The sequence below is a fragment of the Ipomoea triloba genome, chromosome 9 (genome assembly GCF_003576645.1).
Source record: "Ipomoea triloba cultivar NCNSP0323 chromosome 9, ASM357664v1".
In the NCBI taxonomy this organism is placed as follows: domain Eukaryota; kingdom Viridiplantae; phylum Streptophyta; class Magnoliopsida; order Solanales; family Convolvulaceae; genus Ipomoea; species Ipomoea triloba.
Genome location: NC_044924.1, coordinates 13303966 through 13320952, shown reverse-complemented (window position 1 = coordinate 13320952; position 16987 = coordinate 13303966). Strand labels below are relative to the sequence as shown.

The 16987-nt window shown below is 36.9% G+C and overlaps 1 non-coding gene across 1 annotated transcript; it reads right to left on the bottom strand.

Annotated features, from left to right (window-relative positions):
* Positions 1–6474: 6474 nt before the first annotated feature.
* On the bottom strand, positions 6475–6547 carry TRNAE-CUC. The gene has a single exon. It is a non-coding gene; the product is annotated as a tRNA-Glu (tRNA).
* Positions 6548–16987: the final 10440 nt, after the last annotated feature.

Here is a 16987-nt window from a genome sequence, read left to right as displayed (position 1 = left end):
ATATTTTCCTGCAAGTGTACACAACTTGATTACTTATATGTAATTATTATATAATATATCATAACACAATGAAAAAAATTATAGTTGTATTATTTATACCTTCTGGAATTTTAAATCTATTCGGACGTGTGAGTGCATCATTCAAGACTCGAGATTCGTGTGCACTACCTTCCCACCCTGCAAACACGTAACAAAATCTCAAATCAAAAGTGACGGCAACAAACACATTTTGTGTTGTTCCACCTTTCCGTCTGCGAAATCTTCCTTGCATATCAAGTGGCACAGAAGCACGAATATGGGTTCCATCTATTGCTACTAGACAATCTTTAAAATATGGATAAAATCGCGGATTGCTAATGATTTCATGGGGAGTTAATTCACTATCCTGTAATACTATGAGTTTCTTATACAAAGTTAAAATGACTCTCAAAACACTTCTAAAATGACGATGAACTATCTCAATTAACCTATAATAACTTGATCCAATTACCCGAAATCTTACATTGTAACATATTATATGTAAGAACATTATTACTTGTTCTTTAATACTTACAGCTCTAGTTGTGTACAATAAGTTATTAATAGTAAGAATGTCACACAACTTATAAAATGAAATAGGTTGCATTCTAATAATGCTAATAAATTTTTTAACACCCTCACACAAAATAGTACTCCCTCCGTCCCTTATTGTTTGTCTCATTTACTTTTTGCACGATTTTTAATACAACATAATAAATGATACTAAATTTTCAATTTTGCCCTTCAAAAGTAGGTGTTATTTGTACAAAGTACAATTGTACTTACCTCATTAATAGTCAAAAAAGTTGAAAAGTCAAAAGGGTAAATTGGGAAATGTAGAATGATAGTTATGTTCAATTTTAGAAAGAGAACATTATTTTGGGACAAACTAAAAAGGAAAGTAAGACAGGTAAAATAGGACGGAGGGAGTATTTAAGTAAGTATCTCGACCATAATCTCTATTGACAATCTCATGCTGTATTTGATTTTTACGCCTAAGAAGTTGCAATAGAAAAATCCCAACAGCTCTATTGCACTTGATGCACTCATAACAGCAGCACATACATGATTATTATCCAATCTATACAATCCAAACATGTAAAATAATCACCACAATAATATCACAATTGTTACAAATCATTCATTTCTAATAAAAAATCACAACAAAATAACAATATCTCAAAAATATAACAAAAGTACAATGAGAGACAAATGCTGCTCAACCTTCTTGGGTCAATTACCCAAGCAAAGCCAACTAGAATTACAAAGGAAAACACTCTTTATGAACTAGCACAATAAGTATATGCATGCTTGAAGCCATAAGAGGTTTCTAATTGTGTTGGATAACTTCTGGAACAATCCAGTTTGGGATAATATCAAACAATGCTTTCCTATTGACTACAATGGAAGTTGCATATTTCTAACCACTACACATTTTGATCAGGATTCTTATGCTAGCTGGTCTTGTCATATCCATAACTCTATTTCCACTATAGGAATATATTTTGGCATGATAAAATTGACAAATTAAAAAATTTCCAGTTCTACAAAAATCAAACACAATACTTCAAGATGATAAAAAATAACATTTAGTGATTGGTTTGTGACTGGTTTCGCAACCAATCCTGGTTTGCAAAACTAGTCTACCCACTGGGTTTACGACTGGTTTCACAACTAGTCCGTCAGATTGGTTTCACAAATTTATTTTTGCTAAAAAAATGTTAAAATGATTTCAGATCTTTAGATCTGAGAATATGAATCATAAAAATTACAAGTGAAAACAGAGAAGGAAGAAATATACCTTGAATCCTTGAAGATGGCAGAAGATGAAATGGCGTAGCTGGGAGAGGAAAAGGCGCAGGAGGCAGAGGGAGAAGCGAGAGGGTGGGTTGAAGCGAGAGGGCGGGTTTGGAAAATGATTTACCAAGTTCCTAGAAAAAAAAAAAAGAGGAAGTCATTTTCCTCCAAAAGTGGCTTATTTTTCATTGACTAATTGCTTATTTCCATTGACCATATTTTCCTTCCTCTTCCCAAACACCAAAAACCCTGAAAATGATTTCCAGAAATCATTAAATCATTTCCCAAACACCAAAAACCCTTAATTTACGATACTGGCCCATTATTTTCGGGCATTAGGAGGGTACGACAATTTATATCATGGATCAGGATCCACATAGCATTGTGGACCTTGGATCAAAACGACATCATTTTGATATTTAATTTTTAATAGATTTTGTAGTTTCTCGTTTCTTATATTTCAACACAACTTTTAATTTATTCTATATACAGAATCAATACTCTTTAAGGTACGGAATTTCATAATACAAGACACAAAAAACTCACAATACAAGACACATATACATGTTATATATTTATTTATTCTCAAATCTGATTTATGTAGATAATATATTGTTCTATAGGCACATAATTTCATAATACAAGACATAAATTCGTAAAATAATACACAATATGTTGTGTGTTACACAACTACTAATTTATTTCAGGTATAGAATCTATAAGCTTAAGGTACATAATTGCATAACATGAAATACATAAACGCATAACACAAGACACATATACATGTTTTACATTTACATTAGTTCAAGTACAGAATCAATATTTTTAAGGTATAGAATTTCATCTCTTAAAAAAAAATAGAATTTCATAATATAAGATACAAAAACGCATAGCGCAAGACACAAAAGCACAAGTTATATTTACTTTATTCCAGGTATAGAATACATACGCTTAAGGTACATAATTGCATAACATGAGACGCAAAAACGTATAACACAAGATACATATGCATGCTTTACAATAAAAATTAAAAAACAAAAAACAAAAAACAAAAACTTGTAACGTGAATTTAATAACAAATGATTGCCGTTGAAATTAAAATTCAAAACTACATCATTTAGGACCTGTGAACCCTAGTCCACGGTATAATGGTTGAGGAGGATACAATCATTATTGCGTGGACCATGGTAAAAAAATATATAAAGTACATTATTCAAACTCATAAAATACATTATTCTTACACATAAAGTACATTATTCTAACACATAAAATATATTATAGTACCTCAGAAATTTAATTATTCTAACACATAAAGTATATTATACATTATTCTAATTCATAAAATACATTATTTTAAATTTGTAACGCATAAAGTATATGATTCTAACTCATAAATTATATTATCTTACCTCAGAAATTTCATTATTCTAACACATGTAAAGTATTTTATTCTAACAAATAAAGCACATTATTTTAACTCATAAAATGCATTATCTTACCCAGAATGTTCATTATTTTAACACATGCACGAAGCAAGTATTTTTTTTAAAACATCAAAACAACGTCGTTTTAGACAGTGGTCCACACAACTGGATAACAACAAATTTTTATATAGATCATGAATACAAGGTACATTTTTAATATACTAAGAGTACATTATTTGACAAAATAATGTACTTTTAGTACTCAAATAATGTACTTTTCATTAATAGAAGGTACATTTTTAATATTTTAAAAGTATATTATTTGTGTAGCAAATGTACATTATTTGATAATATATAAAATAATGTACTTTCCATGAATACAAGGTACATTTTTAATAGAGTAGTTCTATATGTATTCTCAATTTGTACTCCCATTTTATACTCCCTGATGGATTTAATTAACCAGGGGTCCGAATTAATAAACCCAATAAAAAAAGAAAATAATAAATGGAAGGTAATATGATAGAAAAGACAGAGAATATATGTATCACATAGATAATCATATTTTATAAAATTACAATACCACTAAAATTTAAATTTCAAAAGTGAATGAACCACTTATTAAGTTGCTATAAACAATAGTAAACATCCACAAGCTCCAGTTAGACCATAGATTTTAATGTTGATTTATTTTTTACCTAAACAAGAGAACCTTCGGCCTCTATTATCTATTTTGAACTATTTAATGTTTAAGCATTTTTATTTTACATTCCTCTTCTCTTTTTAAAATTTTTATTCCTAAAGTAATCTACATAATCACATCTTGTATACATGTTCTTCTAAGTGATGCCATATTTACGATGAAGTATTTATACTTATGGAACCTAAAATATATAAATGTTTTAACTTTGACCGCTAGATTTAAAAATGCCCAAGACTGATCCTTCAATTTTTAAATGTAATTTGTATAGTGCATATGTTCTTAAATGTTTACTAATGGTAAGTTAATACATGACTTTATTCAGACTTGGATACAAGATGTGATGGCACACATATTATTAGATTTCACTACAACAATATGAATTTAAAATGGATGTATCTCTAACTACTAGAAGCAAAATACATTTAAACAAATTTTATTCATTTGCAATTGTCTTTACATCAATGTGCTTTCTTCATAAAATACATCATTTTAGATGTAAGAAAAATAGTATTCTCAATCAAAACAACTACTATCACTTATTTTTAGATGTTCAATTCAGCAATTAACAATACCTATAAATTATACTCTCTAATAGATACAACATTTTTGAAATCTTATAAGACCAGTGAGCATCATACTTTTATGTGAAATTGGAAACAATGGAAGATACATGTTAAAAAAAAAAACACAAGGAGAAAATAGTTGTAATATAACGTTAAGTACCCTTACTTAAAATTACAGTCGTATATATTCATCACAATGAATTTGGATTTCTTGTGTAAATGTCAAATGCATCAACAAAATAAACTTCACGTAAATATTTATGAAACTTTGTCAATTCAAATATAAAAAAATTATACAAATGCATTTTATGTATTTTAAAATGATTTACTAATCGAGTTTAAATAGTGGGCACAAGTTTTCGTGTAAATCGCTAGTAAAAACTAGTTTCTATTATAAATAAAGTAATGTGCTAATCTAAAATATTATAATTTTATAGCTTGGAGATTTTTGGGTCCAACAAAGATTGTTGAAATTGAGAGTGTAGGTGATGGTCTTACATGTCTTTTTTGATTAGTGGTTGTCATAAGAAGTTGGTTGAGGATCAAGGTTTGCTAAGTTGAACAAAATGTGATTGAAAATGGGTGCATGAATTTTTAAAAATAGGTTGGTTGTTTGAGTTGGTGATATATATCACGAGTGATGCCCCTTTCCTAATTTGGGATTAGGAAAGTACTGATTTGGTTGGTGTGGCAACTAAATAGTTGAATGAAATGTATTCTGAGTTATTTAACTAGATAAGGTTATATTTTTTTTATATAAAAAAATTGTTTCAATTCCATATTTAATCTATTCTATTAATATAATTTTAGGAAAATGTTATTTTCAAAAAAAAAAATAAAAGGAAAATGTTGAAATCTCAAAGGATATAGAAGCTTTATGTGGTGGGGTGTTGCTCTTCAAGATAGCAGTGGTGAATTGAAGAAAGGAGCAACTGAAGGATTTTAACAATGCATTCACTATTATGAAGGTCATAACTGATCCAAGTTTGATATCTACATATTGTAATGTTTGAACAAGATAAAGATTAAATGTCAAAAATAATAATAATTAAAATAATAATTCTAGATTGATCATTTAGAATATAAATTCATTTTTTAACCTTGACATTTAACCTTGAAGGCGATATAAGATGAAAAGATAAATGTTTATAAATTTCAAAAAACTTACAATTCTTCATTACAAATGAAGAAAATTGATATAGTGAAGATTTAGTAGAGAAAATATGAGAAAACTTTAGGAAATGACAAATATGTTTTTTAATAATTTGAAAATTCAAAATGCATGGTTAATTTTTACAGAATTTATTAGTGGTAGATTAAAACTATTACTTTACACATAATTAAAACAGAATATTTGTATAACATAATAATTCATGTACTGAGTCTATAATATAGGTATAATTAATGGAATTGGTTTTCCTTATTATTGTTGTAAAGTATTAGAAAATATTTTGCAATTAATCAAGTTAAGAATAATAAAAAGATGTCCGCATTAGCAACTCAACTAGTCACAGAGGTAAAATTTGGGAGCAAAGAATAATAAAAAACTAAAATGGTATTCTGCTACTAAAGTTTGTACATAAAAAGAAAAACTAAAAGAGAAATATGGTAAGTTTGAAATATCTTTTAATTGTATGAGGAAGAAATTAAAATATACAAATTATGAATATATTTTTAAAATAATAAATTAATTATAATTTATTAAGAAAATATGGTAAGTTGAAAATATCTTTTCATTGTATAAGGAAAAAATTAAAATGTATGAGTTATTAATATATTTTAAAATGATAGATTAATTATAATTTATTTTTATATGTTTAACTTTTATATTAAGGTCACCTTAAATGGGGTCAGCCGGTCACGTTTCAAATATTTATTATTTATAATTTATTTTTATGTCAATATTTGTATTAAGGTCTCCTTGAATCGGGTTTGCCGGTTTGGTATCAGATATGGCAAAAACAGAATTTTCCGTTGCCGGGAATCGAACCCGGGTCTCTCGGGTGAGAGCCGAGTATCCTAACCAACTAGACTACAACGGATTCGTGTCCAAAAATGTTCTGTTAATATATCATAGTAAAGTAGGAAAGATAGACTACATTTACCATCCTCATTTGCAGTTATTGGAACAATTTTTTAATCAAAATATTTAAGTGGACCAAATTCATTCTAAAATATTTAAATATCATCCCTTTACCAAACTCACTACTCTTCATCTGAAACATTTTGGATGTTTTTGACTGATTTTAGTTTATTCAAAAAAGTCAAAGGATAAAAATTATCAAATTAATAGTTGATAACAAAAGTAAAAATATTAATAAAGTCAAAAGGTCATAAGTGAAATTAACTTGATAAGAAAATTTTGTGAAGTGAGTCAATTAAGTGAATGTTTCATTAGTTTGGATATTGTTTTACATGTTTAAAGTGCCTTCTTAGGGATAAGAAGAAAGAAGAAGTAAGGTTGTCCTTATCTTTGCAATACTTCCTCACTTTCAAAAATTTAACATCACCAATTTTGTAACTTTCTTTACTATTTTTTCTACATCTATGCAATACTCTCTCACTTTCTAGAAGGGTCTCACTTTCACATCATACCAAAAGAAAATAAATAAAAATTTTAAAACGAAAATGAAAAAAAATAATAATAATAAAAGTACAAAAGGCTGCCTAGCAGCAGCTACGACAGCCTTTTGCCCAGTTTAACAAACTTGCTGCAGTAGCAAGTTTGCTAACCATGCCATCATATAAAAAAATTTGTTTTCCAATGTGCCACATCATTTAGCAAGTCCAAGATTGGTTAGGATAAGGACAATCTAAGGTGGCTGACTAGATGATATGGAGTGTGGAGAAAAGCTCTCTTATTATGGTGGCGACTATTGGTGTAAGACAAATTGCTTATTTTATAATTAGTTAAGTGAAGTGCATTGCACAATTAAATAAATGCTAATGTGAAAAAAGAAATTGTGTAACTCAATTATCGAAATAAACAAAAAAACTACTATATATAGTTTTACGTACAATTAGTAATTAAATTGTTAATTTGTTTGGAATTTATATGTATTTATTATATTTTATTCTAACAAAATATTCATATAATTCAAAGGATGGGATTGAGGATAAGAATAAATGATAAGTATAGACCAAGTTTTTATGAACAAAATTCGAACAGAACACGTAGGGGTAGCTATTCGGATTTTTGAAATTTGAAATTCAAATACCTCTGGATTAGATGGTTGATACCACTGGATCTGAAACAGAAGGTAACTTTATTAAATAACAAAACACAAATTAATTAAAATAAACTCACATGGATTTATTTTACTAAGGATACTCTTCACTTAGATAACTTGCATACTCCAAGAGCTAAACGTAGTATTTCTGATAAACAATAATTCTCCCTTGTATAGAAGTACATCATAGTATATGTAAAGCATAATGTAGATCATAAAATTAGCCCTCAATTCATCTCTTTATTGATTGTGCTTTGGGTAAGAACTTAGAGAGAAGGAAGAGCTTGATCTCTAGAATGCCTTTAGAGAGAAGAAGAGAAGGGAAAGAACCCCTAACTTGAAGGGCTAGGGCCCTATATATAGGCCGAATACCCGTACAGCACCCCGACATACGTATAGAGTATTAAGGGCCGTATACTCGAGGTATATCCCCTATCAACTAGCCCCCCCAGTCTGAGCCCTGACGTCGAGTCAACGAGGAAGGGGTCGGGCTGGAAGACTGGACTTACCGTTCGCGACTCACGCTAGTTGCCTCGTTAAAAACCTTGGGCTAATAAAAAACCCAGTGGGAAAAAATCTTAGCCAAGGAAAAAAGAGCACAACTTTGAGCGCCAAAGAGGAAGAGTTCAGGCTTAAAGCTAACCAAATAGTATGTGACTTATGCCGGTTGCCTCGCTAAAAAACCTTGGACTAAGAAACAACCCAACAGGAAAAAACCCTAGTCAAGGAAAAAGAGTACAACCCTTAAGCACAGTCCTTTGGACTACAGGGGTCGTCCGAACTCTACCGATCTAAGGATCGGATGTGCGATACGACTGAGATATCGAATTTTACCGATCTAGGGATCAGGTTTTACCAATCAAGGGATTGGGTTTGCCTAGGGCGGAATGCCGACCTGTCGAGCTGAATTGCCTAACTCGTAGGGCTTAAGGTCGGGAACTAGTCCCGAGCTAACTGCGTCGGTGATGGTGATGCCGATCTAGGGATCGGGTTTTACCAATCAAGGGATTGGGTTTGCCTGGGGCGGAATGCCGACCTGTCGAGCTGAATTGCCTAACTCGTAGGGCTTAAGGTCGGGAACTAGTCCCGAGCTAACTGCGTCGGTGATGGTGATACCGATCTAACCGGGCTTAAAGCGCCGGTGGTGGTAATGCCGACCTAACCGGACTTAATTGCCTACAACGTAGGGCTTATGCCGAGATATGGTCTCGAGCTCATAGTGCCGATGGTGACCATGCTGACCTAATCGGGCTTATAACGCCGGTGGTGGTAATGCCGACCTAACCGGACTTATAGCATGACTAATATATATACATTGTCGTGTACAATTTACAAAGCAAAGTAAACGAGGGTAATTCTTACTCGTCGGTACAAAGACTGTAGTTTTTTCCGACTTTTCGGTCGTAATAGATTGGTTTGAAGACCGAGCGGGCACTTTACTCCCGTAGTTTTTTCCGACTTTTCGGTTGTAGCGTTTTTTCTGACCGCCGTTGTAATAGATCGGTTCGAGGACCGAGCGGGCACCTTACTCCCAACACCCTATAAACGGGCAAGTGAACGGGCACCTTACTCTCGTGGTGGGCACCTTGCTCCCACAGATCGGTCCGAGGACCATAAACGGGCACCTTGCTCCCGTAGTGGGCACCTTGCTCCCACAAAGATCGGTCCGAGGACCATAAACGGGCACCTTGCTCCCACAAAGATCGGTCCAAGGACCATAAACGGGCACCTTGCTCCCACAAAAATCGGTCCGAGGACCATAAACGGGCACCTTGCTCCCGTACTGGGGACCTTGCTCCCACAAAAATCGGTCCGATGACCATAAACGGCCACCTTGCTCCCGTAATGGGCACCTTGCTCCCACAAAAATCGGTCCGAGGACCATAAACGGGCACCTTGCTCCCGTAGTGGGCACCTTGCACCTTGCTCCCGTAGTGGGCACCTTGCTCTCACAAAAATCGGTCTAAGGACCATAAACGGGCACCTTGCTCCCGTAGTGGGCACCTTGCTCCCACAAAAATCGGTCCGAGGACCATAAACGGGCACCTTGCTCCCGTAGCGTTTTTTTCGACCGCCGTCGTAGCGTTTTTTTCGATCGCCGTCGTAATTAACTATACCGAGATCTGACATCGGGATTACAATGCCGGTGGTGGATGGGCCGACCTGACCGGACTTTTTACATTTAACTTTGCTATTACAATTTTCTAAGTAATAATCTATAGCCTACACAAATTACATCTTAGGCTATATATTTTACAATTTGAAACTACTACTACAATTTACAAATTTACAATTGGAATAATATGCCTTCGGTTTTGGAGAATTTTTGACCCTTGATTTAATTGGCAGCCCTCGATCAAACCATGGGAATATTTGGTTTCGGCTGGAAGAAAACTTCATGCTTTGGCAACTGATCAGGAGGCTGCATGCACAAATCCGCTGCACCGAAGCTGCCTAAAGATCAAGACCGGGCTCAGACACCCGGTTCGGACCTCCGCATCCGCCGATCGCCGTTGTAGTCTGTCGTGCTCGGGGCCGCGTTGACCGTAGCACTTAGCCATTGTCGGAAGCAGCATGCAGTGTCGTAAACGAGCATCAACTCTTTAAATTTGACGCAGTTGCGAATTCTGATGGAGACTGTCATCAAAGGTGATCACAGGGTGTCAAAGCGATGCCGGGCTGATCACAAGCTCCTCGGAAAATAACAGAGGATCCGCCCTCCCGATCGCAACTGGAACCATGCTCAGAATGCTCCTCCACGGTGACTGCTCGGGAAGTTTATGTGAAGCTCGGTGGAACTCGAATAATTAAGAGTCGGACTCCAGTCCGGTTACTCACCCAACGACCCAAAGCCTACGAGGACCATTGATGGCATTTTCCCAAGTTTAATCGGGCAACTACGTCGTGATCGGTGCATCATATCGGAGCTGCGCTCTGTGCTCGGGGGTGACTTCATCAATCTGCTTTGAAATGCATTTGATCGGGAAACACATTTGATCGGGAGATGCCTTGCACATAAAGTGCTTGTTTGTGATCGGTTTGAAGTCGAATGACAATTTCGGAGACGAGTCGGAAACTCTGTTAATCTAGTAGGGAGCCTCCGGGCTAAAACTCCACCATCATCCGACGACTTCAAGATCGGCATGACCAGGATGGCTCGCTGCTCGGGAGACTCCGGGCTCGCTGCTACGATCTAAAACTTGGCGCAGACCATTCATGGCATGTCTCCGAGGCGATGTAGGCGACTACACTACGATCAGTATGATCGGAACCGTGTTCGCTGCTCAGAGAGCTCGGCGGCTGCTTGGAGTTTCGGTCAGCAAGGATCAAGGTTTCACCAATTTCCAGTATGCACAACTTGAGAATGATAGGGAAGCTCGCTGGTTTTCGCTCGTTGACGCCAGGCTGCGACTTGGAGACGAATCATCTTAGAAAGATAAAATCCAGAGGTGGCCTGTTGAGGCGGCATGTTCATTTACTTGATTGCTGCTGCTAGCTTGGAGCTCGGTCAATCGAATTTGGGCATATGCCGATCAGTTATGGGGATCGAGGTCGAGAAAAACCGCTCCCTAGTCAGGAGTCTTGGTTAGATTGGTAGAATCCTCCAATTTCCTCTTGTACTCTGCTTTTTCTTAGGAGCAGCCTGGCGTAAGCTCACTCTCGGTGAAGTGAAGGAGAAGGAAACCCAAACAACTTGATCGGATGCAATGGATGATCAGCGAAGCCTTGCGCGATCGGTCCGATCCGAGCGTTCATACAGTATTATCTCATGTGCTGGTCGGCGACTTCGGATAGGACGTTGCCCACTCCAGCTTTCAACGGTCACTGGTTTCTACCTGGAGAAGGCTGGGAAGCTGATCACAGAGTTGATCGCTTACAAGATGAAGCTGTCAACGTTCCGTTCTAAAAACTCGTGCGTGCGGTGATGGTACGATCGGAACCGAGCCTCGTTCCAGAAACCAGCGCCATAAACGCTCGGAGGTTCCGGAGAATTGCCTCGTCATTGAATTCCGAGACCGGTCAGCCATCGGTAAAATTAGAGCATTCAGACTCCTGATTGTTGCCGATAGAGGATACCACTGGTTAGCTCGGTTATATAGGCACGTACTCTGCGATCGGTCTGCGACTATCAACTTCCCGAACAAAATACGGGCTGAGAACTGATAATAGAGCCCGTAACACATGCAATCTCAGACCGGGAAGATTACTCCACACCTCCGAACAGAAAGCTAGAGTTGTTCTGCGGGGCATTGCGTTGGGATGATAGTCAACTCTCGGTGATGGAGCCTTGACGGAGGTGGTCTAAGCCGGTACTAACCATCCGGCCTGAAACGGAGCCGCTTACTGAAGATTCATGAGGTCGAGGAATCACTATAGTTTCGGACAGAACGCAGGGTGATTGCCAAGGATACTCGACGTCATGACCAGTAAGGTCTTACTTGAGATTTTCCGATCACAAAGTCCATGAAACAAATATTCACGACCTTGCGCTCGTCGGCCCGGAAAACCAACCCCAAGTCAAGGGATTCGCTCCTCTGTTCCGAAAGAAGCGAGACTTCAATCATCATTGCTAGGAAGTAGGACCCTCTAAAAAGGGGTTATCCTCAGCATCAGTTTCCATAGGAACGTGGATTGAGCAGCTTGGAGCATCAGTAGAAGAGGTGACAAATTCAGGTTTTAACCCTATGTTGGTAATGTTTGTCACGATCTCAATCACTGGGTATGCAAGTTATAGCTTCTCCAGAGCAAATGACACCATCCACAAGTCATCTATGTCACTACATACTCGAATAAGAACCGTAAGGGCATATAGGCGTATCCATGTATACTGTCCTCGTGCAGCAGGGGAAAAGAATGAACGATCATTACGGAGCATAATTTGTTTGTCTTCAAATTTTGTATTGCACTCCACCATCGTTAACATGAAGCCTGCAATCGCATCAGTTTATTATGACCGGGAGATGCTTTGCGATTGTTAAGGCCGGGCAATATAGCATAATCAGCTTGAAAATATAAGCAGATCGACGAATACTAGCAGACCGGAACTCTGGTTGGCTGCTCCTAACACAAACAGACCGGAACTATGGTTGTCTACCTCGGCGAGCTCTGGCATCGGCCTTGAAGTCAGGAGAGCCAGTAATCAAACCATAATTGGAGAGCCCGGACTCGGTGGAGTAGCCAAGCAAGATAGCCAACCTCAATGACATGCTCGGTGACCGGAGTGATTGCCTGCTCAGTGACCGACCGGGATCACCCGAACTCTTGGTTATCGGGGTCTTCCTTTTCCAATCAGCTTGCATGCCTCCGTTTGATTTTCTTTTTTCTTTTCTATATTAATTCCCTTCTTCCGTTTTTATCTTTTTTGGTTTTCGAACTCCACAGTCGCGTGCAGCCACTGAGGAAGCATTCCACCGCCACTGCAGCCAATGAGAAAGCAGTCCACCGCTACATGCAGCCAATGAAAATAAGGAGTTTTGCACCATTACACTTTTCTGGCTATTTCTTTTGTTTGATTTTTGAACTTCACCGCCACCTTCAACCAATCAGATTGCATGCATCCATTTAAACTCTACTAGACAGCCCATACCCACCAACGAGAGAGAATCTTTGGCACCAAAAATTCTCCTTCTCCATCTTCAAGGATCGAAGTGAAGAACTGCGGCGAGGAAACGGCTACCTCTGGACTTGCACAAAACCAACTGGAATCATGAAATCGCCGGTGAAGCTTTGCTTTTTCCTTGTTTTTTTCTTTTCTCGACAACCCTATGTTCTGTGTACAGTAGAGAGAGGATGGCGACGGTGGTGAAACCACAAGCCTTGCAGGGTTATTTGCACGCTGCCAACACCCCACCCAACTCCTCTCAACAAAGGCTGCACTAGAACCTTGCAGGGATACGTAGAATTTGGTCAAGGAATCAGATCAAACGGAAAGGTGAATGAATACACCACGGCGGCGTCATAGCCTGGGGCGACGATGGAGAAAATTGGCAGCGGCGAAGTTGGCGATTTTCCTATGGAAGTCTGGCTGGAGAGAAGAAGACGATGAGCCTGGTGGATTTCCCGCACATTATCTGACAACTTCTGAGAGAGAGAAAGATGCTGGTGAAGTTATATGCGACAATGAGTCGATGATGAAGTGCTGGACTGCCCCATTGATTCTCTATCTTGGACCCAGATTCTTCTGGTTCTTTACCACGGATGACACAAAGCAGATCTAGAATCATGGTGGAGAAGGCATTTTTGGTCGAATCATCTTGCTCTTGGATGGGAACCCGACCTTTCACCCGATCCCCACGGACGACGCCATTTGATAAACAATAATTCTCCCTTGTATAGAAGTACATCATAGTATATGTAAAGCATAATGTAGATCATAAAATTAGCCCTCAATTCATCTCTTTATTGATTGTGCTTTGAGTAAGAACTTAGAGAGAAGGAAGAACTTGGTCTCTAGAATGCCTTTAGAGAGAAGAAGAGAAAGGAAAGAACCCCTAACTTGAAGGGCTAGGGCCCTATATATAGGCCGAATACCCGTACAGCACCTCGACATACGTATAGAGTATTAAGGGCCGCATACCCGGGGTATATCCCCTATCAATTTCAAATCTTGTTTTATCTAACGGTTTAGTAAACATGTCTGCCAAATTTTGTTCAGTGGAGATGTTTTCTAGTTCAATCTCTTTTTCTTCCACTAGTTCTCAGATAAAGTGGTGACGGATATCGATATGTTTTGCCCTCGAATGCTGAACATGTTTTTTTTTTGATATATTGATAGTGCTGGTATTGTCACAATATAGAATCATAATATTCTTGATTTAGGCCATTGTCAGATAACATTTGGCCCATCTATAATAACTGAGTACAACAACTCTCAGCAGCAATATACTATGCTTTAGTTGTACTAAGAGAAATCGGATTCTACTTTTTACTTAGCCACGAGACTAATTTTTTCTCAATAAAAAAGCAACCAACCCAGTCGGCATCGGTAAAACCCATAAGACTTAGGCTAGTGTCGTTTGAAAACCAAATACCGTAGTTTAGAGTCCCTTTCACATACTTGATGATGCGTTTTACCGCCTTGAGATGTGATTCTTTTGGGTCTGGTTGATATCTGGTGCACATTCCAACGCTAAACATGATATCCAATATGCTGCTTGTTAATTATAGTAGGCTCCCTATCATACTTCTATATAAGATAGAGTAAATTGAAACTCCCTTTTTCGTCTTTAAAGAGTTTTGTAGAAGTGGATATCGGAGTTCTAGCATCTTTTGCTGTTTCGTAGCCAAACTTTTTTCAAAATGTTCTTTGAATATTTTTCTTGGGAAATAAATATACCTTCCGTTATTTGGTTTACCTGAAGCTCTAGAAAGTAAGTCAGCTCCCCAATCATGCCCATTTCAAACTCTTGTTACATGACTTTTACAAGTTGATCGGTGGCACCTATTTGTGTGGAACCAATAACAATGTCATCAACATAAATCTGAGGAATAGTTAAATTTTTACCTGACCATTTGATGAATAGAGTTTTATCAACTCCCCCTCGATTGTAGTCGTGCTGAAGAAGGTACTGAGTCGGTCTCTCGTACCAGGACCTTGGGGCTTATTTTAACCCATACAATGCTTTTTCTAGCTTGTATACGTAGTTTGGTTGGTGAGAGTCTTCAAACCATTTTAGTTGTACTACGTATATATCCTCGATCAGATATCCGTTCAATAAAGCTGTCTTGACATCCATCTAGTACAGTTTTATTTTTAAGATATATGCGATGGATAAAAGGAGTCCGATTGACTCTAGTCGACCTACAGGGACAAACGTTTCTTCGTAATCAATTCCTTCAATCTGTGAGTAACCTTGGGCCACTAGCCTTGCTTTGTTACGGGCAATATTACCGACTTAGTCTGTCTTGTTATGAAATATCCATTTGATACCTACAACATTAACATCGTTAGGTTCAGGTATAAGTTTCCATACCTGCTTTCTTTCGAATTGCCCAAGTTTTTTCTGCATGGCCTTGATCCAGTGTTCATCTGTAAAAGCCTCCTTCACAGTTTTTGGTCTCTATTTTTTTTTTTAGGTGTAACAAGAATAACTAGCTAGTTGTATATAATCTCGTTTAGGTTTTCCTTTGGTTCAAACTTCCGAGCTTGGATCTCTAATGATATTTTGGATTGAGTGATTTTTCTGAATGCGCGTTGGAACATCTATCTCTTGTTTTAGTTCAGATTATGAATCTGGCTTAGTAGTAGGTTGTACGGGGCTAGATCTGGTTCAGGTGACTTTAGATCAGTGACAGAAGATTATGGATTATTTGTTGAAAAGTCTGAACTTGGTCCAGATTGAGGTATTTCTACTATGTCATCAGGTTGATCATCGACCACGACGTTAGCAGATTCCATAACAGCTTTTGGTATCTTAATGAATAAACGATAAGCCCTGCTATTTGAGGAATGCCCTAGAAAAATCCATTTTTCGCTCTTTGGTTCGAATTTCGTTGTTGGATGTCTATCCTTCAAAATGAAATAGCGTGAGCCAAAAATATGAAAGTACTTGAAATTTGGCTTCTTACCTTTCCATATTTCGTATGGAGTTTTGTTTGTGCCTAGTCGGAGATATACTCTATTTATAATGTGACATGCGGTGTGAACTACTTTAGCCGAAAACTTTTGAGGTAGAGATTTGGCATTTAGTAAAACTCTACCCATTTCCTGAATGGTGCGATTTTTCCTTTCCACTACTCCGTTTTGTTGCGAAGTCTTTGGTGTAGAGTACTCATGCGTGATTCCAAGGCTGTTTCAGAATTCTTCAAATTGATTGTTGTCGAATTCTTGCCCGTGATCAATCTGGATTTTGATGATTGACCGTACTCATTTTTCTCTTTTTGAATTTTGAGACTTAAGGCTTTGAAGACTCCAAGGGCATGTTTACCAACAGAAAATTGTTTTCTGTTTTCTATATTCTGTTTTCTGTTTTCATTCTCTATTTTTCATTTTGTGTTTTCAATTTTTCAGTTTTGAAAACTTGTTTACTAGTACTGGTTTTCGAAATTCATTTTCCACTTAGTTAATTATGTACTTTATATATATATACACACACACAAAATTAAAATACATAAAATGACTAGCAATTAATTAAGACTAAGTTATATCGTGACAAAATGTTATTACAAAAACTTACAAATAAAATTGAGTACATCAATTATTATAATTTGCTCATATTGCATTTGCAATGTCTTCACGCACTTGTAGCATTT